The sequence below is a fragment of the Macaca thibetana genome, chromosome 13 (assembly GCF_024542745.1).
Source record: "Macaca thibetana thibetana isolate TM-01 chromosome 13, ASM2454274v1, whole genome shotgun sequence".
NCBI lineage: Eukaryota > Metazoa > Chordata > Mammalia > Primates > Cercopithecidae > Macaca > Macaca thibetana.
Genome location: NC_065590.1, coordinates 9,564,362 through 9,580,263, shown reverse-complemented (window position 1 = coordinate 9,580,263; position 15,902 = coordinate 9,564,362). Strand labels below are relative to the sequence as shown.

The 15,902-nt window shown below is 44.8% G+C and overlaps 2 protein-coding genes across 5 annotated transcripts in view; both read right to left on the bottom strand.

Moving 5' to 3' along the window:
• The window catches only part of ECRG4 (ECRG4 augurin precursor), a 903,650-nt gene that overhangs the window by 257,175 nt on the left and 630,573 nt on the right, over positions 1–15,902 (bottom strand). The gene's annotated exons all lie outside the window — the stretch shown is intronic.
• Positions 1–15,902, bottom strand: part of NCK2 (NCK adaptor protein 2) — a 149,308-nt gene that overhangs the window by 72,940 nt on the left and 60,466 nt on the right. For all 3 annotated transcript variants that reach the window (XM_050754215.1, XM_050754218.1, XM_050754216.1), the window contains exon 2: positions 5,318–5,489. The gene's annotated coding sequence lies outside the window, so the exon portion shown is untranslated. The remainder of the gene's footprint in view (positions 1–5,317; positions 5,490–15,902) is intronic.

The following is a 15,902-nucleotide window of genomic DNA, read 5'->3' as shown; positions in this document are numbered from 1 at the left end:
GAGAAAAATTTCTCTCTGCTTTTCCTAGTTTGAGAACCTCAACTGCAGCAATGCTCTCATTTCAAGCTCTGTCTGGCCTGTTTATTTAATGCCGTTCTCTTACATACACATCTGCCACACAGCTGGCCCAGGGACTCTTTCAAGGACAGAGTATCTGGAATCCAACATTCAGGTGTGAGTCACAGGTCACCATCCAACGCTGGGCCGTACTAGGCAAGGAAAAGAACCTCTCTGGGCTCATTTTCATCTATACAATTCAGGGGAGGAATATCCATTATCACCTGGCATTAAAGAGAATTCACGAAAATTCCTTTCTAAATTCTAAGATACAATTCAGAGAGTCATTGAAAAATGACTAGAATGTTATGTGTTCAGTTTCTATCTAAGGAAAAGAAGGTTGAGGGGTACAGGAATTGGCTTTTTTGTTTTTGTTTCTTCAGCTTTCTAGGAAACCACACTGCTAGGGTATATCAGCTATGACAGAAAAGAAAAAATGCTTGGCATAACCTTGATCACCACCACAACTAAGAGAAAAGCATTATGTCATTGACCATGCAAGAACGTTAAATCACAATTTTAGGATGTTTCGCCCTGAACGGGGTGCTGTGGGAAGAGTCAGGGACCACAGAGATGGCCTCAGCGCACACAGAAGTGGCTGTTAAATACAAAGTCCCCTGGCCTGTACAGAGAACTTCTCTTAACTCATGCTAAGCTGGGGATCCCCAATACAGGCGACTCTGAGCACCATCCTGGGCCCGCATGTGCGGAGCTGGAAGTCACAGGAGTTGCTAAGCTGACCCTGGGGCAGTAGAGGCCCTCGGGGGATTCAGGTTTCCAGCTCCGTCCCCTCTCAAACCTCCCAAAGTCTTCCTTCACACACCCTTATGTTTCCAAAGAGACTCTCCAAACTGTACTTAGATGCAGGAGATTTTTCTAGGGGAGAAGAAAATCAATCTCACGAAATTCCTGGTACAGTAAGAAAGAAAGGCTTTTTTGGGTCAGGAAATGGGAGCTCCCAGCCTGCTCTGCCACCTAGGAGCCCTGGGCTTTGGCCAAGTCATTTAATCTCCCAGAGTCTCACATCTCAGTTTAAGATAAGCACTTGGAGAATGGGTGGTTACCATGTCACCACCATCATATGTCAGAGACGGCAGCCCGGGAAGCAGAAGGAACGTGGGCTGGTAAGCAACAGACCTTCTGCTTCCTGGGCTGCCATTAATAGATGGGGACACAAAGCCGCAGGAGAGGTTAAGGGGACTGTCCAGAGTCACAGAGTTGAGCGTGCACAGCTGTGTCACAGTCTCCTTAACCTCTCCTGAGGCTCCGTGTCCCCATCTATTAAATGGGGACAATAACATCTGCATTTGCGACCAGAGGTAATACACAAGCGGTGACAAGCCCTGTGCCGCGCACCTGCCAACGATGACCCCATAGATGACAGCTGCTTCCACTGACTGCACCGCCAGGGGCACTGTGGAATCAATGTGGCAATATTTTTTTTTCTAGCAGCTGTCAATACTTACTGGTTAATTATTTAACCAATTGCCACAGATTTAACCACAGTATTAAAGGCTGTGGCCATCTCTTGATATTCAGTATGCTATAAAGAAGAAACGATCAGTTCAAGCTCAGAGACTGTTCCCCCAGATCACCCAGGGGCCCAGTGTGCGGCAGAAAGCGGCTGAGATGGGCCCCTCTGTTTGGGCAGAAACTCCACAAGTTACTTCCAGGTATCAGAGACCTCCGAGCCACACGCTCAACAGAAGCTTCAGCCCTAAAAACTTAATGACTGAGCACCGGGCTTCGCACGTAAAAAATCTTTCTAAATAACCTGTTGGGGGCCAAGTCAGCTCCCAGCAATCTCCAAAATACCAAAAAGCCAGGATATGACAAAAGTGAGGAGTAAATTCTAGATGACTTTTCCAAGTGTACACAGTCTAGGAAAAATTGTTCTGAAATAAATTGAGGCTAATACGAAGATAAGTAGTAAACTTGAGTAGTTAAAGAAATCTTACTGGATGGCGTTTTGATGGATGTAAGAGTGACAGGCTCCACGTTTCATCTTCTCATGCTCACTGCTCAGTTAAACACAGCCGCTGCTGCTTCTATCACAGAATGGAAAACGATGTGTGTAGGCTCCCTGTGGACATTCACACGCTGGACATGCATATCACCACCTGACTCGGTTTGTGAAATCCAGTCCTGTTTACTTTACTCAAACTTGAGTTGTGTCACCTAAGCCACTGTCCTTCCTACCCCACTACACCATCCTTCTGTCCATTAGGACATGTCTGTCGTGAAAAAGCCTCCAAAAGCTTTTCAAAAGTCAAACGAACGTGCAGCATAGCAGACAAGGCCCTTCGCATCCTCCGTCCCTACAGTCAATTACGGTCACTTTCCAAGTACACATGGAAAGAATTAAGTGCAGATGACGCATTTGCCAAAATGACAACTGTGGTGGTCTTCAGGCTCTTCCTATGGTCTCCACTCCCCAAAGAAGGCAGGGTCAGAGCCGGAGGGTCCCAAGACTTTGTTCCTTAACTTCACTGGGGAGACCAGAAAACAGGGTAGGGAAATGCACCACGTGGAAATGGGCTGAGACGTTACTCAGGCCCTCAGACACCGCCATCCTCCTCAAGCTGCTCTCAGCCCAGCCCCAGGCATGCAAACCTTGAGTGCCCAATAACTGGGAAATGCATCCAAGGCTGGCATCCTGCTTACTGTTCTACCAGGCCAGCATTTCATTTCTTTCTGACATGCCAAAGGGTATGGCTGACTGAGCTGTTGCTTTCCCTGTTGGCACTTCAAAGACCACCGGCCAAATGGCAAATGCCTGGTCCCCAACCCAGTATTGTCTAAATGACCTACAGTCTCCAGGAACCATGGCCCAGCTGGTCTAATCAGCCTGCCCCGTTCCAAGGAAACACATTATATCTCTGTACGCATGTCTCCTCATTCTTTAAAACTTGTTCCCAACATAGCATCCCCTGGCTTTTCCATACTCTCCCCAAAAGGGTCAGTTGGTCCCTGCCTCAGGTACCAGGGACTGACTGTAAGAACCTCCACTTCAGCAGTTAGCACAGTCCCAAACTGTCAGGGTCCCATCCCAAAAGGGCATGGGAAAAGGTGGCTGGGACTATATTTTATCTACTTTTTTTTTTTAACTGCTAAAACAGTCACTGCAAGAAAAACAGCCCAGAATACAGGTGGGGTGTTCACAATAGATGTTGATTACATGAATGGCTACATCTCATGATTTTCCAAATTAACATTTTTCTAAACCACAAAAGTCAATTTTAATAGGTGAACCAAGGTTTTGTGTGGACCTTATAACTTATGAAATAAAAGTCATCCTTTAAAATTACATGGGTAGATATTTTTGCAAGCCAGCCGGCTCTCATGGTCTCCATTTACTGTCTCGTCTGCGTGGCACTCGCGTGTTGGGAGCTCCTGCAGACCGAACTGCTGGGTGAGCATGCCATACTCCCCTGCCTCACCAGCTTCTGAACTAGCACCAACAACCACCTCAGGTCTGCTCATGTCACTCATGATCAAGACCTTTCTAAAGAAGTAGTGTCCGATTCTGATGCTAATAAATTATTAATGAGTTCTGATGATCCGATCAGAAGATTTGTTATTTCCAGCTTATACTCCATTCCCTTGAAATCTGACAAGTGGATTGATACATGACTGCATTTGCAAATGACTGTTTTAAAAAAGTCCAATTCAAGGACTTTTTTTGGTTGTTTTTTAAAGAAAACGGAGTTACCATGGGTTTGAGAAGTTTTCTGATGCAAGATAAAATCTCCTAGGTTTGGAACGGGAACACCCCTAGGGTGTTTGTCTTGCATAAGGTCTGGAAGAGAGACCTGGGAATGCCCCATGAATGCATGAGGGGATCCAAAGCTAAAAGACCCAACAATGGCTGGGGTGAAGTCAGGTATGCAGTGTGAGTGCCGACCAGGAGCTAGCTCTGGAAATCACAACACACAACACCCTAAATCAACCGAACAATGTGGCATTTTCTCCAAAAGACAACATAAAGCATAACAAGACAAGAACACTAAGACACTTAATCCTATCCTTCTCGCATATTCATCTTATGCTGTTCTAAATACCAAACATCAAAGGGGCATAACTGAAATCAAAAAGGTTCCAAGAGATTTTTCTTTTAAGGTGGTGGAAGAGAAAGAACATATTCACAAGATGTGTTTGTAGTAGTAGCAGACCAAGTAAGAGGAAATTCTAACTTTCTAGATAATTTTCAGAAACCACCACACCAAGAGATTCCGTAGTCCAATATGATAGTTTCAAGATTACTTTAAAACAATCTGCAAATAATAGAAGCAAATTGAAGTTTTTAAGGAAAGCTAGTGTTGTTCTTACAGTTCATTCTGAGACAAAGCACTGGAGGTGAAAATTTATCTTCTCATAAAGCACTGCTTCCTGCCCAGCCAGAAACAGAACCCTGGATTAACTGGACCACCAAACACAGCAATTCATATTTTAAGTTAAATGTCTCAAGCTGTTAGGGCTAAGAAATATTTTTGTTACACGGTGACATGTTTTTGTCTGGTGCCTGTGGTGATAGCATGCCTGGGTCCCAGAATCCACATGCTGCGTCACAGCTATGGTTTAATTGTAACATACACAAGAAGGTTTTTCATATGAACAGGTAAAACCTTCCCGAGAATCCTTCACCTGTCTGCATCTCATTTGATGTAAGCTTTTTTTTTTTTCCCCCCGCGATCGAGTCTTGCCGTGTCGCCCAGGCTGGAGTGCGGTGGTGCGATCTTGGCTGACTGCAACCTCCGCCTCCCAGGTTCAAGTAATTCTCCTGCTTCAGCCTCCCGAATAGCTGAGACTACACGTGTATGCCACCATGCCCAGTTATCCTTTGACGCAGATTTATCTTCTCAGCATCAAAGCTGGAATCCAACCTTTCCTAGACTGAAAGCACCAGAAAAGTGGTTATTTATCCTTACACTCCCTGTTCCATACAGAATACAGGGGACCAGGATTGGTTATCGATTCAAGAGTCAGTACGTATCTGAGTGTGGAGGTACCTGTACCATCTTATAGGTTGGAGGTGTCTACCATCCTGCTTCCAGGCTACATACTCAGAACCATCACACACTAAAGTAGGAACAGAGATAATCTAATTTTTGAACCAGGTCCCTCACTGAAAGCCTAAATTTAATATGATTCAACAAATCGAGGCTACACTGACTGATATTTTACTAAACTTACTGTCCAAATTGAGCATTTGAGGCAAAAAGCTGCAACTTCTGTTTTAAGCAGAAAGCTGCAGACTCACCTTTGGCACACAGTTGAGAGGTGACTGGCAAAACGCAGAACTCTTCAAAATGATGACTTTTCAGCTAATTACACCTCTGAAGTTACAAAGCTGCAGGGATTCTCCAAATTCTCAAATCTCAGCAGAGAATTATAATTTGGGACGTCGCTTGTATACAAGGAACACATGAAATCTAAAAAGAAAGAAGCGTATATTAGATCTGCTTACTTCTTTGATTTTAAGCAACCAGTTTTAAAAATAACTGGTTATTCATTTGCCTAAAACCAATGTTTTTTCGTTTTTTTGTTTGACAGGGTCTCCTCTGTCACCCAGGCTGGAGTGTGGTGGTATGATCTTGCCTCAATGCGACTTCCGCCTCCTGGGCTCAAGTGATCCTCCTGCCTTAGCCTCCCCATTAGCTGGGACTACATACATGTGCCACTACCCTTGGCTAATTTTATGTATTTTGAAACCAATGCTTTAAATATATCCCAGAATAAAGCTGCTCTGTGCCTAAAGACCTCCATCAACACATACTCCTCCCCCTCCCCACCTTTCATTCCCTGGGCAAGCTCCCACACTCGGCTGGGGAAGGCCAACCACACACCCAGTGAACAGCAGGTGGAAGGAGGTCATGGGGTGTGGGGGACAGCCAGCCCATAATCAAGTGACCTGAGCTCCCAGTCCCTTCCAGACTTCCTCCTCCCAGTGACCCCCACCTTTAAAAACCTCCCAGAAATAAAAGGGTGGCTGCCAATTGGAAAGGTGGCCAGTCTGGGAGTCTAATGAGGGAGAAGGGTTACAAAGGGCATGGATATTATTTAGAGACTCGTTCCTCTCTTGGAGGTCTGTTGCACCAGCCATTTATTAAGAGGTCACCAACTGGACCCATAGCCTTAGGCTAAAAAGCACCCCTGCTTTCAAGACTTCTGAGACGAACACTCCAAAACGAGAAGGAAGTTAAGATGAGAGGCGCCTGACAAAGGTGACCAGCTCTCTCCTAGTTGTGGAGAGCTGGATCCTGCATTATGTTCACTGCACTTGGTAAATATGTTCAGTCTTTGACTAACGTTTTCGAGGGGACCCTGGAGCACTCTGTGGACTTCAAGTGAATTCACTGACATTTTTAATTACATTTCAAACCCAGTGGGGATCTGTCTTGACAGTTCACTCAGAGAAGATCTATTAATTCATCCTTAGCATGATTATGACCCAAAATGTTAATACCCCATAGAAAAATCGAATTCTATTTTAGTCAAAGAGAAGAAGATAATTCAAATAGGGCTATCATAAAAATGTTATAAGGCAAGTTCATAAATTTTGATTTAAAAATTAATTCCTTTTTATCCATTCTCTAGCATTATTTTAAAGGCCGCATCATTTTAATATAGATATAATTTAAGGCAAGGAACAGGTGATGGCCAAACACAATGAGAATACATCTTCCGGCAAGATGTCAGATGTATACTAGGCAGATTGCCCTTCTTCCTGTTAGGTGTTTATCATAAAATGACAGGTCCTCTCAAAATGGAAGTAGTGGAATCTGAACTCAGTTCTTGACCAAGAGTTCTTGTTTCTCATGCTGACACCACTGAAGAAAGCCATCAGCACAGGGCAATGTGCTGGGGACCATGCCCCTAACACCGCCTCTGTATGTGTCATTTTCAGGGGCTCTTATAAACGCAAGTTGTATTGCTAAGATTTTAACTGGAAAGTGAATTTGCCCAGAGTCCACACCTTCCACAGGCAAATGGCAAGGAATTGTTTATGCGGTTGTTTGGGTTGTCCAAACACAGGCCTCCCACTGTGTGCCCTGTGTCTCATGAGTAATATGATTTAATCCTTCTGATACACTTCCAGGATGGATTCTAATGCCCATATTTACAGAGGAGTTCACTTTCTCAGGGACACTAAAGGTTTTTCCCAACTGACTGCAGAGTGAGGAATCACTCAGGCCTTGGACCTCAGGCCTTGGACTCCGGATGAGTGGGCTTTGCACATCTCTAATCTCTTCTGCATGCGAACAAAGGAGACACTCCTTATGCCAACAGCAAAGCAAAAGCCCGAGCAGCTTCTCTGCCAGCCCCCGCAAAAGAACAATGAGCTGGATTTAGAACCTGAGTCCTCTGATACTAGGCACAGTGGACAAGTCAGAGCACGGCCTCTCCAAGCACAATCAGTAAAGGAAAAGCCAGAGAGGATGGAGCAGGGCTTGGACTGATGCAACAGCTCCAACAAAAGTGAGGCTATTGAAAATCCACTGAAAGGTACCAGTGGCCACTGGGATTCACGTGTAAAAAGTGAAGGTTGCATGAGATGTTTTCCTTGAGAAAAGCATTCCATTGACAAACTGTCCATGTGTTCAATGTACACCCTAAGTAGAAAAAAAACCACGATGATCGACATCTCTCTCTTTGGGTTTAAATGAAGACTGCCCAAGTTTAACATGGGGTTCTGAGCTTACTCAAAACCTGTGTTAAGGAAGAGCATTTCAAAGCAGGTCTTAATTATAATAGGTTATCGAAATCCATCAGCAAAGTGTACACTTTTGTGCAAAAAACAGTACCAGCCTGAAAGATAAACACATATAAGGTCACTTAGACTGTAGAAGGCCCTCACCAAAGGATTCATTCAAGGATTTTCTACAGCCAGCTTCAAGAAGACAGGAATATATAGAATGGGTGTGGGCTTTTCTCTAAAAGTACTTCACTAGCACTACGTGCATCTCCCTTTAGAAATAAAAAAAGGAGGGAGGGCTAGAAGGCAATTAACACTGATACCGTACATATCTCTTCATTTTAATTTGGATCCTTAACACTACAAAATTTTACCATTGCAAAATCCAAGGGATTATCTGAATTCTCCGTAACCTTGAAATTTGCATTTTTCCCACTAAAGTCACAACCCAGGGTTTTCCAGTGTTTTCAGCAGCACTTAGCTGCGTGTTGGGCGAGTGTGCTGAGCACTGCCAAGCCACACTACTTGTCCCAGGTGCAGGGCCAGGCAGCGAGATGCCCCCTGCAGGCAGTCCTGGCCGATTCTGCATTCCCAATACCAGCGTGGTGCTGGCGCAGTGTCTTCCGGGGCACCTGGGCTGGTTTCCTCCAACTCTCAGCATCTGAGACGGAAGTCCAGTGATGAGTCCCTGACTAAGGCAACTCCAGAGGAGCAGTTCAGGGTTAAGAAGAGAGTTATGAGCCTTGTTCTGATGACAGCCCAAGGCTGTGAGCTTTGTGGGCATAATACTGCCAGGTGCTGTCACTCAACTTGTTTCTAAGGTGGCCTATTTGTCCAGAAAACTGAAGTCACCAAGAGGCTAAAGTCAGCCTTCAGGAGGCTCAGGGAATCCCTGCTCTCCCACTCTCCAACTGATAAAACAGTGACAGGCTGGGAGAAGAACATGCTCTGATCCCAGTGAGACACTCGCTGTGGCTTCACCTTAGTGTCAGCCGCAAGAATCGTGACAGCAACCCTGGGAGATACATCTTATCATTCAGCCGAGGAACCAAATGACCAGATGTCCCACAACCAGACTTTGAATGCACACTTGCCTGATTTTAAAGCCAGTGTGCTCTTTCTTCTGACAAAGATCACCACGAAAGGGCTAGAACCTTGACAGTCGCATTTTGCAAATCGCATCTGCTGCTGCCATCTGTCTGGGCTATCTGCCACCCTGGGTGGCCAGCTCCAACCTCTCAAATCGGCTAGGAACCATGTCAGGCTGTGTCAAGAAGCAAGACCATGAATGTACACACACCAAGTTTGTTTTCAACGGTACTGCTTCTCTTAGATGTTAGCTCGGGGTGGTGGGGAGTGGGGAAGCCTGGTTGAATAGTGTCACCTGGCTGGGTCAGTAATGAGCAGATCTTGGACTCGCGTATGTATCATAACCAAATCTAATCTGTGTTACACATGGAGAGAACCACTCCAGATCCCTAGTCTGTAGCCAGAGCTAAGGCAACTGTCCTTTACCTTTTATTAAAAAAAAAAAAAAGCATAGGATTAGCATAGGCCTCGGAGCTCTCAAATGCCTTGTCTTGCCCTTCCTCCTCCCTCCCTGACCAGGGAGGCCCAGCAGAGGCCTGCAAGCGGATCTCCAGTTCAGAGTACGGAGGCGGCAGTGCCAGCCCGACACAGCACGGGGTCAGCGCTGTCTGGGGCAATTCTGGCAGAGCTAGCTATATTTCATTCCTAGTGAACCACTTGGAAGAGAACCTTATTCAAGTGGGAAAAGGCTGGTTTCAGATACTGAACAAAGCTACACAAGTTTCCTTGAGTGGTTTGGCTACAGTTCAACCCATGTGGACTGATACTGAGCAGCTCAGATGTGTTTATCAATCCGAAACTCAAAGGCGTCCAAGGAGATGACCTCAGCTGTCTCTTAATCATCCAGTGCACAGTGGTTCGCAGGCAGGGTTCAGGAACGGCTGAAGCCTAGCTTCAAAAAGCCTCACTACAATTAGAGTTTTCACTCAAGATAAAGCTGTCCTGAAAAGTAAAAATATCAAGTGTTTCTGCACTGGGCTGAAATTATATCAATTCCATATATTAATGCTGGTTAGGAGGTTAATTAGAAGCTGGTAAATGAAAACACGAGGGGAAAAAAAAAACAGAACTAATTTCTAATTCTCTAGAAAGTCAAAGAGTGGCCAAGGCGGGTGTTTGCAGGACAAAGGTGACTGATTAGAGTTTAGGGTCTGTCAGTTCTAGGTTCTGGAATAATGATTTCTGCCTTCAGATACTCCAGAGCTGAAAAAAGAAGGAAATAGCAAGCAGTAGGTCAATCGACGTGCCAAACCCCTATTAACTTTAATACGGGTTCAAGAGACTGAAGAGATCCAGCGACAGCCAGGGTTTTATTAGGGGCTTACAGAGAAGGGAGAGAGTCTGGTGGCAGCGGGCTGGACAGGAGACCCGCACCTGCCTGCAAGCATCATGCAATTCATGTAGCATTTTCACTTAACACCCTCCCTGACCAAGGACCTCCACCTGGCATGCTTCATGCAACCCAAAACTCAGGGCCTCAATCACACCTGTTCCATGAGACAAGCTGCAGGACTCAGATGTTCCTTAAAGACAAGGACTGAATCTCCAGGCTGGCAACTTCTGGATTCCCTAGCTGGGAACACACATTCAGGTGCATCTGCCACACGAGGTCATTCTAAGGGTCTGCTTAAGTTATTGCTGTCAGATGTGTTTACCCTACATCATCCATATATAATGAGAAGCAAAATACAAGCCAGAAAAGGAAGCAACAAGGACACGGGTCAGGATGACAGGGCTGTAGGCCTGACTCGGCCACCAAATGCCTCTCTGTTCCCTTATCCACCACCCCAGACACTCAACTCCAATCCTGTATCTTTGGGACGTATGGGAATGGACATTATCAAAAAGTGATGTGGTGCCAAAAATGTATCAAAGCTTACTAAAATAATAGAAGAAAGCCATAATGCAAGTCTTTTTTTTTTTTTCTTTGAGACGGAGTCTCACTCTGTTACCAGGTCGGAGTGCAGTGGTGCAGTCTCAGCTCACTGCAACCTCTGCCTCCCGGGTTCAAGTGATTCTCCTACCTCAGCCTCCCGAGTAGATGGGACTACAGGCGTGCCCCACCACGCCCAGCTAACTTTTTGTGTTTTCAGTAGAGACAGGGTTTCACCATGTCAGCCAGGATGGTCTCAATCTCTTGACCTCGTGATCCGCCCACCTCGGCCTCCCAAAGTGCTGGGATTACAGGCGTGACCCACGGCGGCCGGCCCATAATGCAAATCTTAATATAAATTTAAGTTTTACAGTCTGCTGCCTAAAAATTCTAACATATAGGAATTTGATTAGTGACACATTTTATAAATTTGTGACAAGGTTTGTAAAGGGTTTTGTTGATATATTTAATGCTAGCCTCTTAAATCCAGCAGTACTCCATTCTCTAAAAGGCCTGCCCAGGTGTTTCTCTAAGTTTTCCTGCAGTCCAAACTGCGAGTTGTGTTTGTAATCAGCATAAAAACCTTGCTATACATCTGAGTGCCATAACTAGACAACTGAATTACATATCGCCTTTTTAACAGGTTCCCCAGCATTTTATTAAGCATGCACAGGATTCAGCCATTGTCTAGGTAGTGACAACACCAGTAAAAAGCACGCTGACAAAAATAAACTGTAAACACTAAAATGCACTACTGAATAGAAACTGTGCAAACCCCCCTTTTTATGAAGGAAGGAAAGAGGGAGGGAGGAGTGAGGGGGTCAGGGAAGCAAATCCTGTTTTTTTCCCTTTCCCTCCTGCCAGCTTGCTTGCATGCTCACTTGTGCACTCGCGCTCTCTCTCTGTCTCTCTCTTTCACACACACACGCACACACACACACGCACACACACACACTTGTTTTTTTCAAATGGCCTCTTGAGAAGCGGGCCAGAAGGTGAGACACAACTATTGTTAACACATTTAGGGAGTAGAATTGGGGGTGAGAAGGGTTAATTTCTATAACATTTGAACATTTATAATATGTTTTACTTTGGTAATTGAGCACAGCTTTAGATAAAATTCCACACTCCTTTCCCCGTTTCTATCACTGCATCCCTGCTAAACTGAGGCCCAGGAATAAAGAGTGTGGATGTGTGTGCTCTTCCTCCCTCTCAGCCCCAGCCCCGTCACTGAGCAAGTCCTCAGCATCCACTCTCCTTTCGGGCCCGTCCTCTCATCATAGCGACTACTAACACAGTCAGCTCGCTCCCTTCCCTGCCTGCCCTCTCCCCTTCAGTGTTGGGAACTGCCTTCCACCGCTCCTTCTAGCAGTGCTCAGTGGGTGAGGTAAGATCTGACTCTCATTCAAGAAGATCTTCAAAAGCCCCTCCTCCAGGAAGACCTCCTGGATGGCTCCACGGACAGTAAAATGCTCTTTCCTCCAGATTTCCTTAGCACCTTATACAGTACTCATTATTCTGTGAATAAGTAATAAGTGCTTATGTAGTACTGATTACACCATGAAGTGCATCCCTTCTGCTATGGGCTAAATTGGGTCCTTAAAAAAATTTGTATGTTGAAGTCTCAACCCCCAGTACTTCAGAATACGACAGTGAAAAGGTCTTTAAAGAGGTGGCTAAAATGAATCAGGGACCCTAATCCAATTTTAGGACTGCTGGCCTTTTAAGAGAGGAAGAGATAACAGGAGGGTGTGCACCTTGAAAAGACCTTATGAAAACACAGTGAGAACGCATCTGTCTGCAAGCTCCGGAGAGAGGCCCCAGAAGAAACCAACCCTGCTGAGCCCTTGATCTTGGACTTCCAGCCTCCAGAACTGTGAGAGAATAAATTGTTGTGTAAACCCCTCAGTCTGTGGTACTTTCCCGTGGCAGCCTGGGACTTTTGTGAGATTCAACCACATGTATGTGTCACGACATATGACACATACAACAGGAACTTGAAAAACCTTTGTGAGTGAATTGAAAGAACCCGAGATCAAAACCACCAGGTGACCTACACTTTACCCACCAGGTATCTCCTCTTGCACACCAGAAAGGAACTGATTTTCCCATTTTCAACACCTGTTCGTTCTTCAAAACCCAGTTTAAGCACTACGGCTGGCTTCCTGGGCCCAGCTCCTGCATCACACTCTAACATAGCTATGCCATTTTGCATTTGAATTGTGATGTTTCACTATGTGCAAAAATACTTCCTCATCCAATCTCAACAATTATACATGCAGTCACACCCCAGCCCTCACAAGATGGCTAAAGCGAATCACAAGCAAAAATGAGTTTGCCTATAAATACTTCAGTGCTCATCACCAACAGAAAAGCACAACTCCAGTATCACACCCCACACATCATTACTAATTCCTTAATATAAAGCTCATATCTCATTAGTGTCCTGATTTTCCTGTCTCGTAAGTGACTTTCCACAGCTGATTGACTTGAATCAGGATCCAGGTCATGTCCACAAAATACAAGTTGTCTCTTAAGCCACTTTAAGTCGATTTTATTTTAATGACAATGCATTGAAGATGCTGGGTGAGCCGCCCTGCAGTCACATGGCGTTCCATCCCTCTGGTGTTTTTCGCGTGCTCCCCAGCCCTGGCCTTTGTAGTAAACTGGTGGTTAGTCCTGGGGGCTCCTTTGATGAGAGATCCTTTCTCAAGAGCAGGGACCCAGCAATGACTATGTGCTTGGCACTGAGAACCACCCAATTAATCCGTAATTTAGTAAATGAAACAAGTTAGAGGTGTTAACGTATCAGGGAGTCCAGCCCTTGTCCTTAGCTCTTTCCACGCTCTCATTTTCAAATGGGATTTTCCACAGGGTCCATGGCCCTTCTGAAGTCTTTCCAGAAGAAAGAAAAAGCCTCATTCTACTTTTCCAACTGGGAGAAGGTATATGAAATTTAAGGCTGAAAGTTACAAAATCATCTTAAGCATTGAATGATGTCACGTTCTTTTCTTAAGAAACAAAGAAAGAGGCCAGGTGCCGTGGCTCATGCCTATAATCCCAGCACTTTGGGAGGTCGAGGTGGGTGGATCATGAGGTCAGATCAAGACCGTCCTGGCCAACATGGTGAAACCCTGTCTCTACTAAAAATACAAAAATTAGCTGGGCATGGTGGTGCACACCTGTAGTCCCAGCTACTCAAGAGGCTGAGGCAGGAGAATGGCTTGAACCTGAGAGGCAGAGGTTAAAGTGAGCTGAGATCGCACCACTACACTCCGGCCTGGCAATAGAGTGAGACTTCGTCAGAGAGAGAGAAAGGAGAGAGAGGAGAGAGGGGGAAAGAGGGGGAGAGGGAGAGAGAGGGAGAGGGAGAGGGAGAGGGAGAGGGAGAGGGAGAGGGAGAGAGAGAGAGAGAGAGAGAGGGAGAGGGAGAGGGAGAAAAGAAGAGGAGAGGAGAACAGAGAACAGAAAAGAAAAAGAGAAAGAAAAGGAGAGAGGTAGAAAAAAATAACTACCTTGTGGATCAGATCAGCCTCTGCAGGGGCTCAAGGGCTGCCTGGCATGACTCCACCAGCTCCAGGAGGATGGCGTCACTGATGGTCACCCTCATAACACTCTAGGAAGGAGGCATTTTATGTCCCCAAGTGACCCTACTGAGAAACATAATGCCATTTTACACTTCTCAAATTATATAGATATTAACTGTATGCTACTAAATAATTTTTTCCCTAAGAAGGAAAATTTACACTTTTTATTTCTACAAAGAACGCTTGTATTGTGTTATGTAAATGGGAGGGCTTTCCCATAGCCCAGAATTAATCAAATCAGAAACCTCAAAACCTTTATTTCCCCTGCTCTTCAAGGAGAGCCTGGGTGTGATTCTAGAACCACCTATTAATCTTAGAGAGAACACGATGTCTGAAAGGGCTGCCCTTCACACGCATGTGCGTCACAGGACAGAAACATCCAGAGAGAACTGTTCCGGTCAGGGCCCCGGTTCTAATTAACTCAGGATTAGGCAGCTGGGTCCTCCAGGGAGCAGGCTACAAGGGCTGATGCAAATTTTAGTGCTCCACGGATTCCAAGTGTTAGTCAGACTCTACCTTTATTCCAGATTATATCACGGGTCATTTGAAAAGTCCCGACAGGACTCTCAGCATGAGGGTGTGGCATAGGATGTTTTACAGCAATGAGACAAAGGGATGGGCTAAGAAAGACTAAGATCACCCCACGACCATGGGCATCTGAGAAGTCCCTGCAAGTGTGCAGAACAACGAAACTCTGGAGAAAAAGGTTCAGAAAGATTCCATAGGACGGTTGGTTGTTTTTTTAAATTTTGTAAATTACTGGTAACTGGGAAAGCCCCCTATGGAATGGGATTTGCTTCTAAGAAACTGAAAATACCTCACTGCATGTTATCTTCTTCCTCTGATAAGCACTGAATCAATGTGATTTGTTCCCTCATTAAGTAGCAGAGATATTCACATAGATTAATAGTGTCCCATAAATGAATTCCATAAAATTCCATCAAATGTGGAATAAAAAGGAAATCTAAAACTTCCCATTTAAAAGCGGCTAATAAAGATATGGAAACAATCTAAGTGTCCACTGATGAATGAAGAAAATGAGATTTGTGTGATATGTACGCACACACAAGCACACACACAAACATATACGCAGGCTGAACATCCCTAATCTAAAAATACAAAATCCAAATTGCTCCAAAATCTGAGAAATTTTGAGCACTAATATGATGCTGCAAGTAAAAAATTCCACACCTAAGTTCATGGGAAGGGCTGCAGTCAAAATGTAGGTACACAACACAGTTTACCCAGCACCTCCAAGAAAAAAAATAAAATTACCTGCAGGCTATGTATATAAGGTGTACGTGAAACATAAATGAATTACATGTTTGCACTTGGTCCCATCCCCCAAATCTCTCATTATGTATATGCAAATATTCCAAAATCTGGAAAAATCCAAAACCTGAAAACTTTCTGGTTCCAGGTATTTGGGTTAAAGAATTCTTAACCTATGTATACACACACACAAGAATATTATTCAGCCCTAAAAAGGGAAATCCTGCCATTTGCAATAATGCAGATGAACTGGGAGGACATTATGCTAAGTGAAGTAAGCCAGACACAGAAAGACAAATACTGAATGATCTCATTTACATGTGGAATT